The 10506-nt window shown below is 45.4% G+C and overlaps 1 long non-coding RNA gene across 1 annotated transcript; it reads left to right on the forward strand.

The window, feature by feature from the left end:
* The first annotated feature begins 3445 nt into the window (after positions 1-3445).
* LOC120058002 lies at positions 3446-4432 on the forward strand. The gene is made up of 3 exons (XR_005477979.1): positions 3446-3851; positions 3980-4054; positions 4385-4432. It is a non-coding gene; the product is annotated as an uncharacterized LOC120058002 (long non-coding RNA).
* Positions 4433-10506: the final 6074 nt, after the last annotated feature.

Consider the following 10506-nt stretch of genomic DNA (forward strand, 5'->3'; position numbering starts at 1 on the left):
GGGAGGGAGAAGGGGAATAAGTAGGGAGGGAGGGAGGGAGGGAGGGAGGGGAAGAAGTAGGGAGGGAGGGAGGGAGGGAGGGAGGGAGGGATGGATGGAGGGAGGGAGAAGGGGAAGAAGTAGGGAGGGGAGGGTTGGTGGGATGGAGGGAGGGAGGGAGGGAGGGGGGAAGGGGAAGAAGTAGGGAGGGGAGGGAGGGAGGGAGGGAGGGGAGGGGAGGGAGGGAGGGAGGGGAGGGTTGGTGGGAGGGAGGGAGGGAGGGAGAAGGGAAGAAGTAGGGAGGGGAGGGAGGGAGGGAGGGAGGGAGGGAGGGAGGGAGGGAGGGAGGGAGAAGGGGAATAAGTAGGGAGGGGAGGGTTGGTGGGAGGGAGGGAGGGAGGGAGGGGAGGGTTGGTGGGAGGGAGGGAGGGAGGGAGGGAGGGGAGGGAGGGAGGGAGGGAGGGAGGGAGGGAGGGAGGGAGGGGGAAGGGGAAGAAGTAGGGAGGGAGGGAGGGAGGGAGGGAGGGAGGGAGGGAGGGAGGGAGGGAGAAGGGGAAGAAGTAGGGAGGGGAGGGTTGGTGGGAGGGAGGGAGGGAGAAGGGGAATAAGTAGGGAGGGAGGGAGGGAGGGAGGGAGGGGAAGAAGTAGGGAGGGAGGGAGGGAGGGAGGGAGGGAGGGAGGGATGGATGGAGGGAGGGAGAAGGGGAAGAAGTAGGGAGGGGAGGGTTGGTGGGATGGAGGGAGGGAGGGAGGGAGGGGGGAAGGGGAAGAAGTAGGGAGGGGAGGGAGGGAGGGAGGGAGGGAGGGAGGGAGGGAGGGAGGGAGGGAGGGGAGGGGAGGGAGGGAGGGAGGGGAGGGTTGGTGGGAGGGAGGGAGTGAGGGAGAAGGGAAGAAGTAGGGAGGGGAGGGAGGGAGGGAGGGAGGGAGGGAGGGAGGGAGGGAGGGAGGGAGGGAGAAGGGGAATAAGTAGGGAGGGGAGGGTTGGTGGGAGGGAGGGAGGGAGGGAGGGGAGGGTTGGTGGGAGGGAGGGAGGGAGGGAGGGAGGGAGGGAGGGAGGGAGGGAGGGAGGGAGGGAGAAGGGGAAGAAGTAGGGAGGGAGGGAGGGGAGGGTTGGTGGGAGGGAGGGAGGGAGGGAGGGAGGGAGGGAGGGAGGGAGGGAGGGGAGGGAGGGAGGGAGGGAGGGAGGGAGAAGGGGAAGAAGTAGGGAGGGGAGGGTTGGTGGGAGGGAGGTAGGGTTCAGTGGGAGCAGAGTGTGGTGACTGAGTGTCTTAGACGACCCATATTATGTCCATGATGTGGTGAAAGTACAATCCAATAACGAGGAGGCAGAAATGTAACTTTAGGCTATTTACACCATGGTGTAGGCAATAAACATGAACACCATGTCGGCAGGTGACGGTGACCTTCCACACCGATGGGGCACGCATACTATATCTGGTAGTGTCTGTGCACGCTTCTTAACATGCCCACCACCACTACACCCAATACACAACAGCTCATTGACCCAATGAAGATACGAGGACAAACGGGCAAGCATGTCCTACCATATCAATGTATCAATGTAATTTGCAACTAAAACAAAGAAAGACAGGACAAACATACTCTTTGAACCTCTGGCCAAAACAATAACATATGTATGAGATTGTGACTGTGTGTGTGTGTGTGTGTGCCCGGTGGGGAGGGTTTTGGCACTGAGCAGAGTAAAATTATCAGAGCAGGTCCCTGTGTTTGGAGAACCACACTATGGGTGACCTGATGACCTTCTGGAACGCCAGTCTTACAGCATTGTGCCAGTCTGCCAGCATGCTGGCAGAATGGCACCATGCTGGCAAAAGGTCATAAGGTCAGTGCCAGTCTGCCAGCATGGTGCCAGTCCTCTAACAACGCATCACCAACCATTTTAACCATGCCACGTTCCACCTGCAATTAGGGCTGCCATTTTCCCTTTTGGTGAATTACTTGTGTTTAGGGGGATTCCAGTTCTTTGAGGATGTTGACAATTCTGTCTCGTTTCCTGTATAGATCTCTCTGTACCCTCTGGTAGTGTACTGCATTTCACGCTAGTTTGACGCTGGCCTACTTTCAAAACAAAGAGAAACTAATCCCTGTGGTTTTGGGGTATATTGATTTGTCAGAGTGGGCTAAAGTGGTGTGTGTGTGTGTGTGTGTGTGTGTGTGTGTGTGTGTGTGTGTGTGTGTGTGTGTGTGTGTGTGTGTGTGTGTGTGTGTGTGTGTGTGTGTGTGTGTGTGTGTGTGTGCCCGGTGGGGAGGGTTTTGGCACTGAGCATAGTAAAACTATCAGAGCAGGTCCCTGTGTTTGGAGAACCACACTATGGGTGACAGAGGGAATTCTGCCCTTGTGTAGTCTTAACATTCTGTATACTTCCCTTGTCCTAAGGGTACAAAATTACCCACCTTCACTAAACCCCTAAAATAAAGCAGCTTAATTGAATTTTAAACCCTAAATCTATTTTGCATGAAGAAACAGCCTGTCATTCATCACAAACTTTGTAAATATCTGGGTTTTCCCTCTTCACAATGCAGAAAGACTGCATTTAATCAGTGGACACCACTCGTTTTTATTACAACACACCTGTCATAATTGTTTTCTTTGCTAGAGTAGAGGGTTATTATTATTTTTATTATTGTTAAAGGTACTGCATAGGTGTAAACATACATTTTTTAGCAAGAGATAGCACTTGTATAGCCTAAGAAAGTAGCAGTAATGTGGAGAAAGTAGCTTTGAATGCAATATATTGAAGGGAAGCAATAACAGTCTTGAATTTTTTTTTGCCAACATAATGAAATATTCTTATATACTGTACAATGAGGAATTCAACTACAAAATATGAGTCTTCTCCCATTTTTTTAACCATTGCCCCCACCCACAAGGTGTTTAAACAACAACAATAAATAAGAATAAAATAAGATAATAGATACAAAAGAAAAATGTCAAGAACATAAATCAATCAACTCTAATTAGCACATGTAGGACAGTATGCAAGTGTTTGTGCATGGACTTTGCAGGTGTATTTCTCACATGTGCAGCACATAGTATTTGTTTTACAGTCCTTCTATGGGAGACAGAATTGGCATCTCCTCCTCTTGCCTACCCCAGCTGCAGCCTCAGATGGATCAGGACAAGATTCAGCCCTCTGAACAGCTTTCACAAGCGCTGCAGAGGCTGCTGTGCGGTGGAGGTGTTCCCTTCTTTCAATGTTACGCTTGTTATGCTTATCAGGCATCCAGGTAGGGTTGATCTTGTTCCAAATCACGAAGGCATTGTATGAGGACATATCAATAATGTTATGGAAGATGACCAGGGGCCAGCGGGCAGTCATCCTCCTGCAGCTGTAAGTTCCAATCACCTTGTCCAGGTTGTCCATGCCTCCTTTGTTGTGGTTGTAGTCCAGGATGATCCCTGTCCTCACGATCACTGATCTCAGCCGTTTTGTGCGGTGTGCTCAGGAGGACCACATTCTTGTTACTCTTTGAGAGGTAAGAAACTAGAGTTGTGATTTGGGTGAAGGCAAACTTTGATGAGAAGGCCTTTCTCCCCCTTGTTGCTAGGAATGCAGGAGGGAGCGCAGGCTTGTTCTTTCTAACTGTGCTAACCATGGTGATCTTCCTCTTCAGGAGCTGCTGGCTGAATTCATAAAGGGTGAAGAAATTGTCACACGTGACATTGTGCCCCCTCAGTCCATCTATCACATCAAGCACAACCCGCATCCCCTGGTTCTTCTCCGTGCCTCCACTGGTCGGCTTCCCTGTGTAGACTAGCATCTTTCAAGTGTAGCTGGATTGTGCATCACAGGCCACCCATTTCTTGATGCCATAATTTGCTGGCTTGCTGGGCATATACTGCCGGAATGGTTAGCGACCTTTTGACAAAAGATATTAATATCAGTAATTGGTATGTGTCACAGAAAACAATCACATAAATCAATGATATTACAGCAATACATAATAAAATTAACAGTGAAAATCACTTACATTACAGATATGGACAAAAAAATGTGCCTCTGAATGGAACCAGTTGATCATCCACTCTTACTTCAGGCCCAGGATTGTAGAGGTATGGCAGACGCTCCACCCACTTCTCCCAGACCTCTCTTATGGTCGCCAGTTTGTCTCTCACACGTCTTGCAGGTCTTGACTCACGGTTATCAAATCGTAGCATTCTTGAGAAAGTGTGAAAGACCCTCCACATGTGTCATCTCTAGGATTGAAGAACATGTACAACGTTGAGGCAATGTCCTAGGCATGGGCATCTTCATGTCTTGTGGGCCCTGGGGTCCTTATGATGTCCTTATGACATTTTGTGCTGCCGTCCTGCCCTGGATGTCATATGGTGACAAGGACCATGTTATTTTGCTGTTCTTTGACAGAAATGTCTCTCTTTCAGCTTGGGGGATTTCTTCTTCATCTGAAGATGATGCATCGTGCTCTGGGTTGTATTCTTCCACATCTTCTTCTTCAGATACATCCTCCTCTTCTAAATCATTGTTCTCTTGTTCCTCCTGGACATCTGAAAAAACGTGCACTCATGGCTTCAGCAAAGAGAGAACTGGGGGGACTGTCATCTGCAGCACCTTTATAGCCTCTGACTGCATTCCTCATTAGAAAACAATGCTTTCAAGAAATGTTTAATTTGTCTGAAATGTTGTTTTTTGTCTGAAATTGTTTTTATTTTGACTGTGAACTTGAGTCATGTGTGGGGTCATGGAGGGGAGATGCTGCTCATGCACACAAACACTTTAGTTTTGTCTGAGTTCAATCAGTAGCACACATCATCTCAATTTGTCATTGTGTGTGTGTGTGTGTGTGTGTGTGTGTGTGTGTGTGTGTGTGTGTGTGTGTGTGTGTGTGTGTGTGTGTGTGTGTGTGTGTGTGTGTGTGTGTGTGTGTGTGTGTTTGTCTGTCTTTGTGTTTTTTTTTTTATAACTGCCATGTCAAAATTTACCCTAACACGGAACCCAAACAAGATCATAAAGGTAAACAAAACACTTTTCCACAGTGGCATATATATCCTGAAACGCCCTAACACGGAACCCAAACCGGCTGTGCGCGTGCGCCATCGTGCGCCATCGTGCGCCATCGTGCGCTATCGTGCACCATCGTGCGCCATCGTGCGCCATCGTGTGCCATCGTGCGCCATCGTGCATAAATGTATTTTGTCCCCCTACACCAAACGCGATCACGACACGCAGGTTAAAATATCAAAACAAACTCTGAACCAATGACATTAATTTGGGGACAGGTCGAAAAGCATTAAACATTTATGGCAATTTAGCTAGCTAGCTTGCACTTGCTAGCTAATTTGTTCTATTTAGCTAGCTTGCTGTTGCTAGCTAATTTGTCCTGGTATATAAACATTAGGTTGTTATTTTACCTGCACAAGGTCCTCTACTCCGACAATTAATCCACACATAAAACGGTCAACCGTATCGTTTCTAGTCATCTCTCCTCCTTCCAGGCTTTTTAATCTTTGAACTTATATGGTGATTGGCATCTAAACTTTCATAGTATTACCACGACAACTGGCAAAACAGTTAGTCTTTCTGTCACCCACGTGGGTAAAACCAATGAGGAGATGGCACGTGGGTACCTGATTCTATAAACCAATGAGGAGATGGGAGAGGCAGGACTTGCAGCGCGATCTGCGTCAGAAATAGAAAGGACTTCTATTTTAGCCCTTGGCATCGCAGACGCTCCTTGACGCGCGCGAGCAGTGTGGGTGCAATAATTGAATAACATAAATTTCAAAATGTATTTTGCAACGCTCGCGCAAGTGGTGTAGTCAGGGTATTAGACAATCTTTGTACCTTGGTGGTGTACAGCTATCATGGAAGTATGAACAAAGTCGATGTTTCACTTTTTCTAATGTTGGGGTCACTCTAGGAAGAGTCATCAAATTTCAAGTTGAAAAAATATAATTTAGGGGGTTTTCTCTGCTGTTCAACATAGTGGCGGGCCATTTTTGACCCTTAGGACAACACAAGGGTTAAGCAGAGCAAACAACCATGTGCCCTTCCAAGTACATTCATCGGTGGTTCTCCTTCCTCTTATTTCACTCCATGTTTGATTTTAAGGTTGCACCCTCTAGCAGTCTTTCTGATCTGTGTAAGCTACTGTATATACAGTATTTTGGTTGTCAAAAACAGTTGATGTTATGAAATATTGAAAGATGTGGAACATGGCACGTCACTGAATGCGTTGAAATTAAGTTAAGGTGACATTTTCACTAGAACATTTCCCAACCAAACATAATCCCGCCTCTGATAGTTTTGATACTCTTGGAAGACATTTGATCAGATGTTCCGGCATTCACGGACGCTAGTCCTAAAGGACCAGCATTGGGGTATACAGCCCTTTAAGTCATGTGATTTCAGACCCACAGCATGTACGTTTCCCTTTGAGTTTGTAGGCCGATAAACCTCAGAAACCTCAAATACTTGATGTAAATCACCCTGTTCTGGGACAGGTTTGGTGTAGCGAGGCCGATGTTGCAATTAGATGTAGTAATCCATAGTCATTGGTCTAATTATGTAATAAAAGAGGCATGAATACTTCAAAGCCCTGAGTGTGGTTGTCAGTTTCTTGGAAGGCAATAGTAATTGTCATGTTCACTACCTCACAAATCAAATCCCCTGCACATGTCCCACTTCCCCAAAATCTACCCCGCTTCCCCTTATAATACTGACTGATGCCTATTCGGGGGAACCAAGGTACCAAGTGCTCCTCCCTCAGTGCCCATTTGCCGACGCTGCGTCAATCACACACATCTGGAGCTGGTCAAGTCCTAGCATCCCCAGGGAAGAACTAACTTACCTCAACATCCCTGTCTCGTCATGTCGCTTCCTGGAAGCCATGAGAAAGCAATGCCCTCTCCACCCGGCCTTCTCCCCCGAAACAAGCAAGACTCCCTTCAGAGGAAGGAGTGTACTAGAAGAGCTGATAATACCCTCATCTTTCCTGTTATTGAGCCCACAAATGCTATGTGTGTGTGTGTGTGTGTGTGTGTGTGTGTGTGTGTGTGTGTGTGTGTGTGTGTGTGTGTGTGTGTGTGTGTGTGTGTGTGTGTGTGTGTGTGTGTGTGTGTGTGTGTGTGTGTGTGTGTGTGTGTGTGTGTGTGTGTGTGTGTGAAAAAGAGAGCTAAGATTTATAACACATTTGCAGAACTTTTGCCTTTGCAAACTAGGACTTGACATGGGCAGAACGGTCATTCCTTCCATACCTGACATACCAACCATGGGGCAACCTCCATACTGTTTACCCCTTAACAACCTCCATACTGTTTACCCCTTAACAACCTCCATACTGTTAACACCTTAACAACCTCCATACTGTTTACCCCTTAACAACCTCCATACTGTTAACACCTTAACAACCTCCATACTGTTAACACCTTAACAACCTGCATACTGTTTACCCCTTAACAACCTCCATACTGTTTACCCCTTAACAACCTCCATACTGTTTACCCCTTAACAACCTCCATACTGTTAACACCTTAACAACCTCCATACTGTTTACCCCTTAACAACCTGCATACTGTTAACACCTTAACAACCTCCATACTGTTTACCCCTTAACAACCTCCATACTGTTAACACCTTAACAACCTCCATACCGTTTACCCCTTAACAACCTCCATACTGTTTACCCCTTAACAACCTCCATACTGTTAACACCTTAACAACCTCCATACTGTTTACCCCTGAACAACCTCCATACTGTTAACACCTTAACAACCTCTATACTGTTAACACCTTAACAACCTGCATACTGTTAACACCTTAATAACCTCCATACTGTTTACCCCTTAACAACCTCCATACTGTTTACCCCTTAACAACCTCCATACTGTTAACACCTTAACAACCTCCATACTGTTAACACCTTAACAACCTCCATACTGTTTACCCCTTAACAACCTGCATACTGTTTACCCCTTAACAACCTGCATACTGTTTACCCCTTAACAACCTCCATACTGTTTACCCCTTAACAACCTGCATACTGTTAACACCTTAACAACCTCCATACTGTTTACCCCTTAACAACCTGCATACTGTTAACACCTTAACAACCTCCATACTGTTAACACCTTAACAACCTGCATACTGTTAACACCTTAACAACCTGCATACTGTTAACACCTTAACAACCTCCATACTGTTAACACCTTAACAACCTGCATACTGTTAACACCTTAACAACCTGCATACTGTTAACACCTTAACAACCTGCATACTGTTAACACCTTAACAACCTGCATACTGTTTACCCCTTAACAACCTCCATACTGTTTACCCCTTAACAACCTCCATACTGTTAACACCTTAACAACCTGCATACTGTTAACACCTTAACAACCTGCATACTGTTTACCCCTTAACAACCTCCATACTTTTAATAACACCTTAACAACCTCCATACTGTTAACACCTTAACAACCTCCATACTGTTAACACCTTAACAACCTCCATACTGTTAACACCGTAACAACCTCCATACTGTTAACACCTTAACAACCTGCATACTGTTAACACCTTAACAACCTCCATACTGTTAACACCTTAACAACCTGCATACTGTTTACCCCTTAACAACCTGCATACTGTTAACACCTTAACAACCTCCATACTGTTTACCCCTTAACAACCTCCATACTGTTAACACCTTAACAACCTGCATACTGTTTACCCCTTAACAACCTCCATACTGTTAATAACACCTTAACAACCTCCATACTGTTAACACCTTAACAACCCCCATACAGTTTACCCCTTAACAACCTGCATACTGTTTACCCCTTAACAACCTCCATACTGTTAATAACACCTTAACAACCTCCATACAGTTTACCCCTTAACAACCTCCATACTGTTTACCCCTTAACAACCTCCATACTGTTAACACCTTAACAACCTGCATACTGTTTACCCCTTAACAACCTCCATACTGTTTACCCCTTAACAACCTCCATACTGTTTACCCCTTAACAACCTCCATACTGTTAACACCTTAACAACCTCCATACTGTTTACCCCTTAACAACCTGCATACTGTTAACACCTTAACAACCTCCATACTGTTTACCCCTTAACAACCTCCATACTGTTAACACCTTAACAACCTCCATACCGTTTACCCCTTAACAACCTCCATACTGTTTACCCCTTAACAACCTCCATACTGTTAACACCTTAACAACCTCCATACTGTTTACCCCTGAACAACCTCCATACTGTTAACACCTTAACAACCTCTATACTGTTAACACCTTAACAACCTGCATACTGTTAACACCTTAATAACCTCCATACTGTTTACCCCTTAACAACCTCCATACTGTTTACCCCTTAACAACCTCCATACTGTTAACACCTTAACAACCTCCATACTGTTAACACCTTAACAACCTCCATACTGTTTACCCCTTAACAACCTGCATACTGTTTACCCCTTAACAACCTCCATACTGTTTACCCCTTAACAACCTGCATACTGTTAACACCTTAACAACCTCCATACTGTTTACCCCTTAACAACCTGCATACTGTTAACACCTTAACAACCTCCATACTGTTAACACCTTAACAACCTGCATACTGTTAACACCTTAACAACCTGCATACTGTTAACACCTTAACAACCTCCATACTGTTAACACCTTAACAACCTGCATACTGTTAACACCTTAACAACCTGCATACTGTTAACACCTTAACAACCTCTATACTGTTAACACATTAACAACCTGCATACTGTTTACCCCTTAACAACCTCCATACTGTTTACCCCTTAACAACCTCCATACTGTTAACACCTTAACAACCTGCATACTGTTAACACCTTAACAACCTGCATACTGTTTACCCCTTAACAACCTCCATACTTTTAATAACACCTTAACAACCTCCATACTGTTAACACCTTAACAACCTCCATACTGTTAACACCTTAACAACCTCCATACTGATAACACCGTAACAACCTCCATACTGTTAACACCTTAACAACCTGCATACTGTTAACACCTTAACAACCTCCATACTGTTAACACCTTAACAACCTGCATACTGTTTACCCCTTAACAACCTGCATACTGTTAACACCTTAACAACCTCCATACTGTTTACCCCTTAACAACCTCCATACTGTTAACACCTTAACAACCTGCATACTGTTTACCCCTTAACAACCTCCATACTGTTAATAACACCTTAACAACCTCCATACTGTTAACACCTTAACAACCCCCATACAGTTTACCCCTTAACAACCTGCATACTGTTTACCCCTTAACAACCTCCATACTGTTAATAACACCTTAACAACCTCCATACAGTTTACCCCTTAACAACCTCCATACTGTTTACCCCTTAACAACCTCCATACTGTTTACCCATTAACAACCTGCATACTGTTAACACCTTAACAACCTCCATACTGTTAACACCTTAACAACCTGCATACTGTTAACACCTTAACAACCTGCATACTGTTTACCCCTTAACA

Source organism: Salvelinus namaycush, chromosome 13 (genome assembly GCF_016432855.1).
Source record: "Salvelinus namaycush isolate Seneca chromosome 13, SaNama_1.0, whole genome shotgun sequence".
Taxonomy (NCBI): Eukaryota; Metazoa; Chordata; class Actinopteri; order Salmoniformes; family Salmonidae; genus Salvelinus; species Salvelinus namaycush.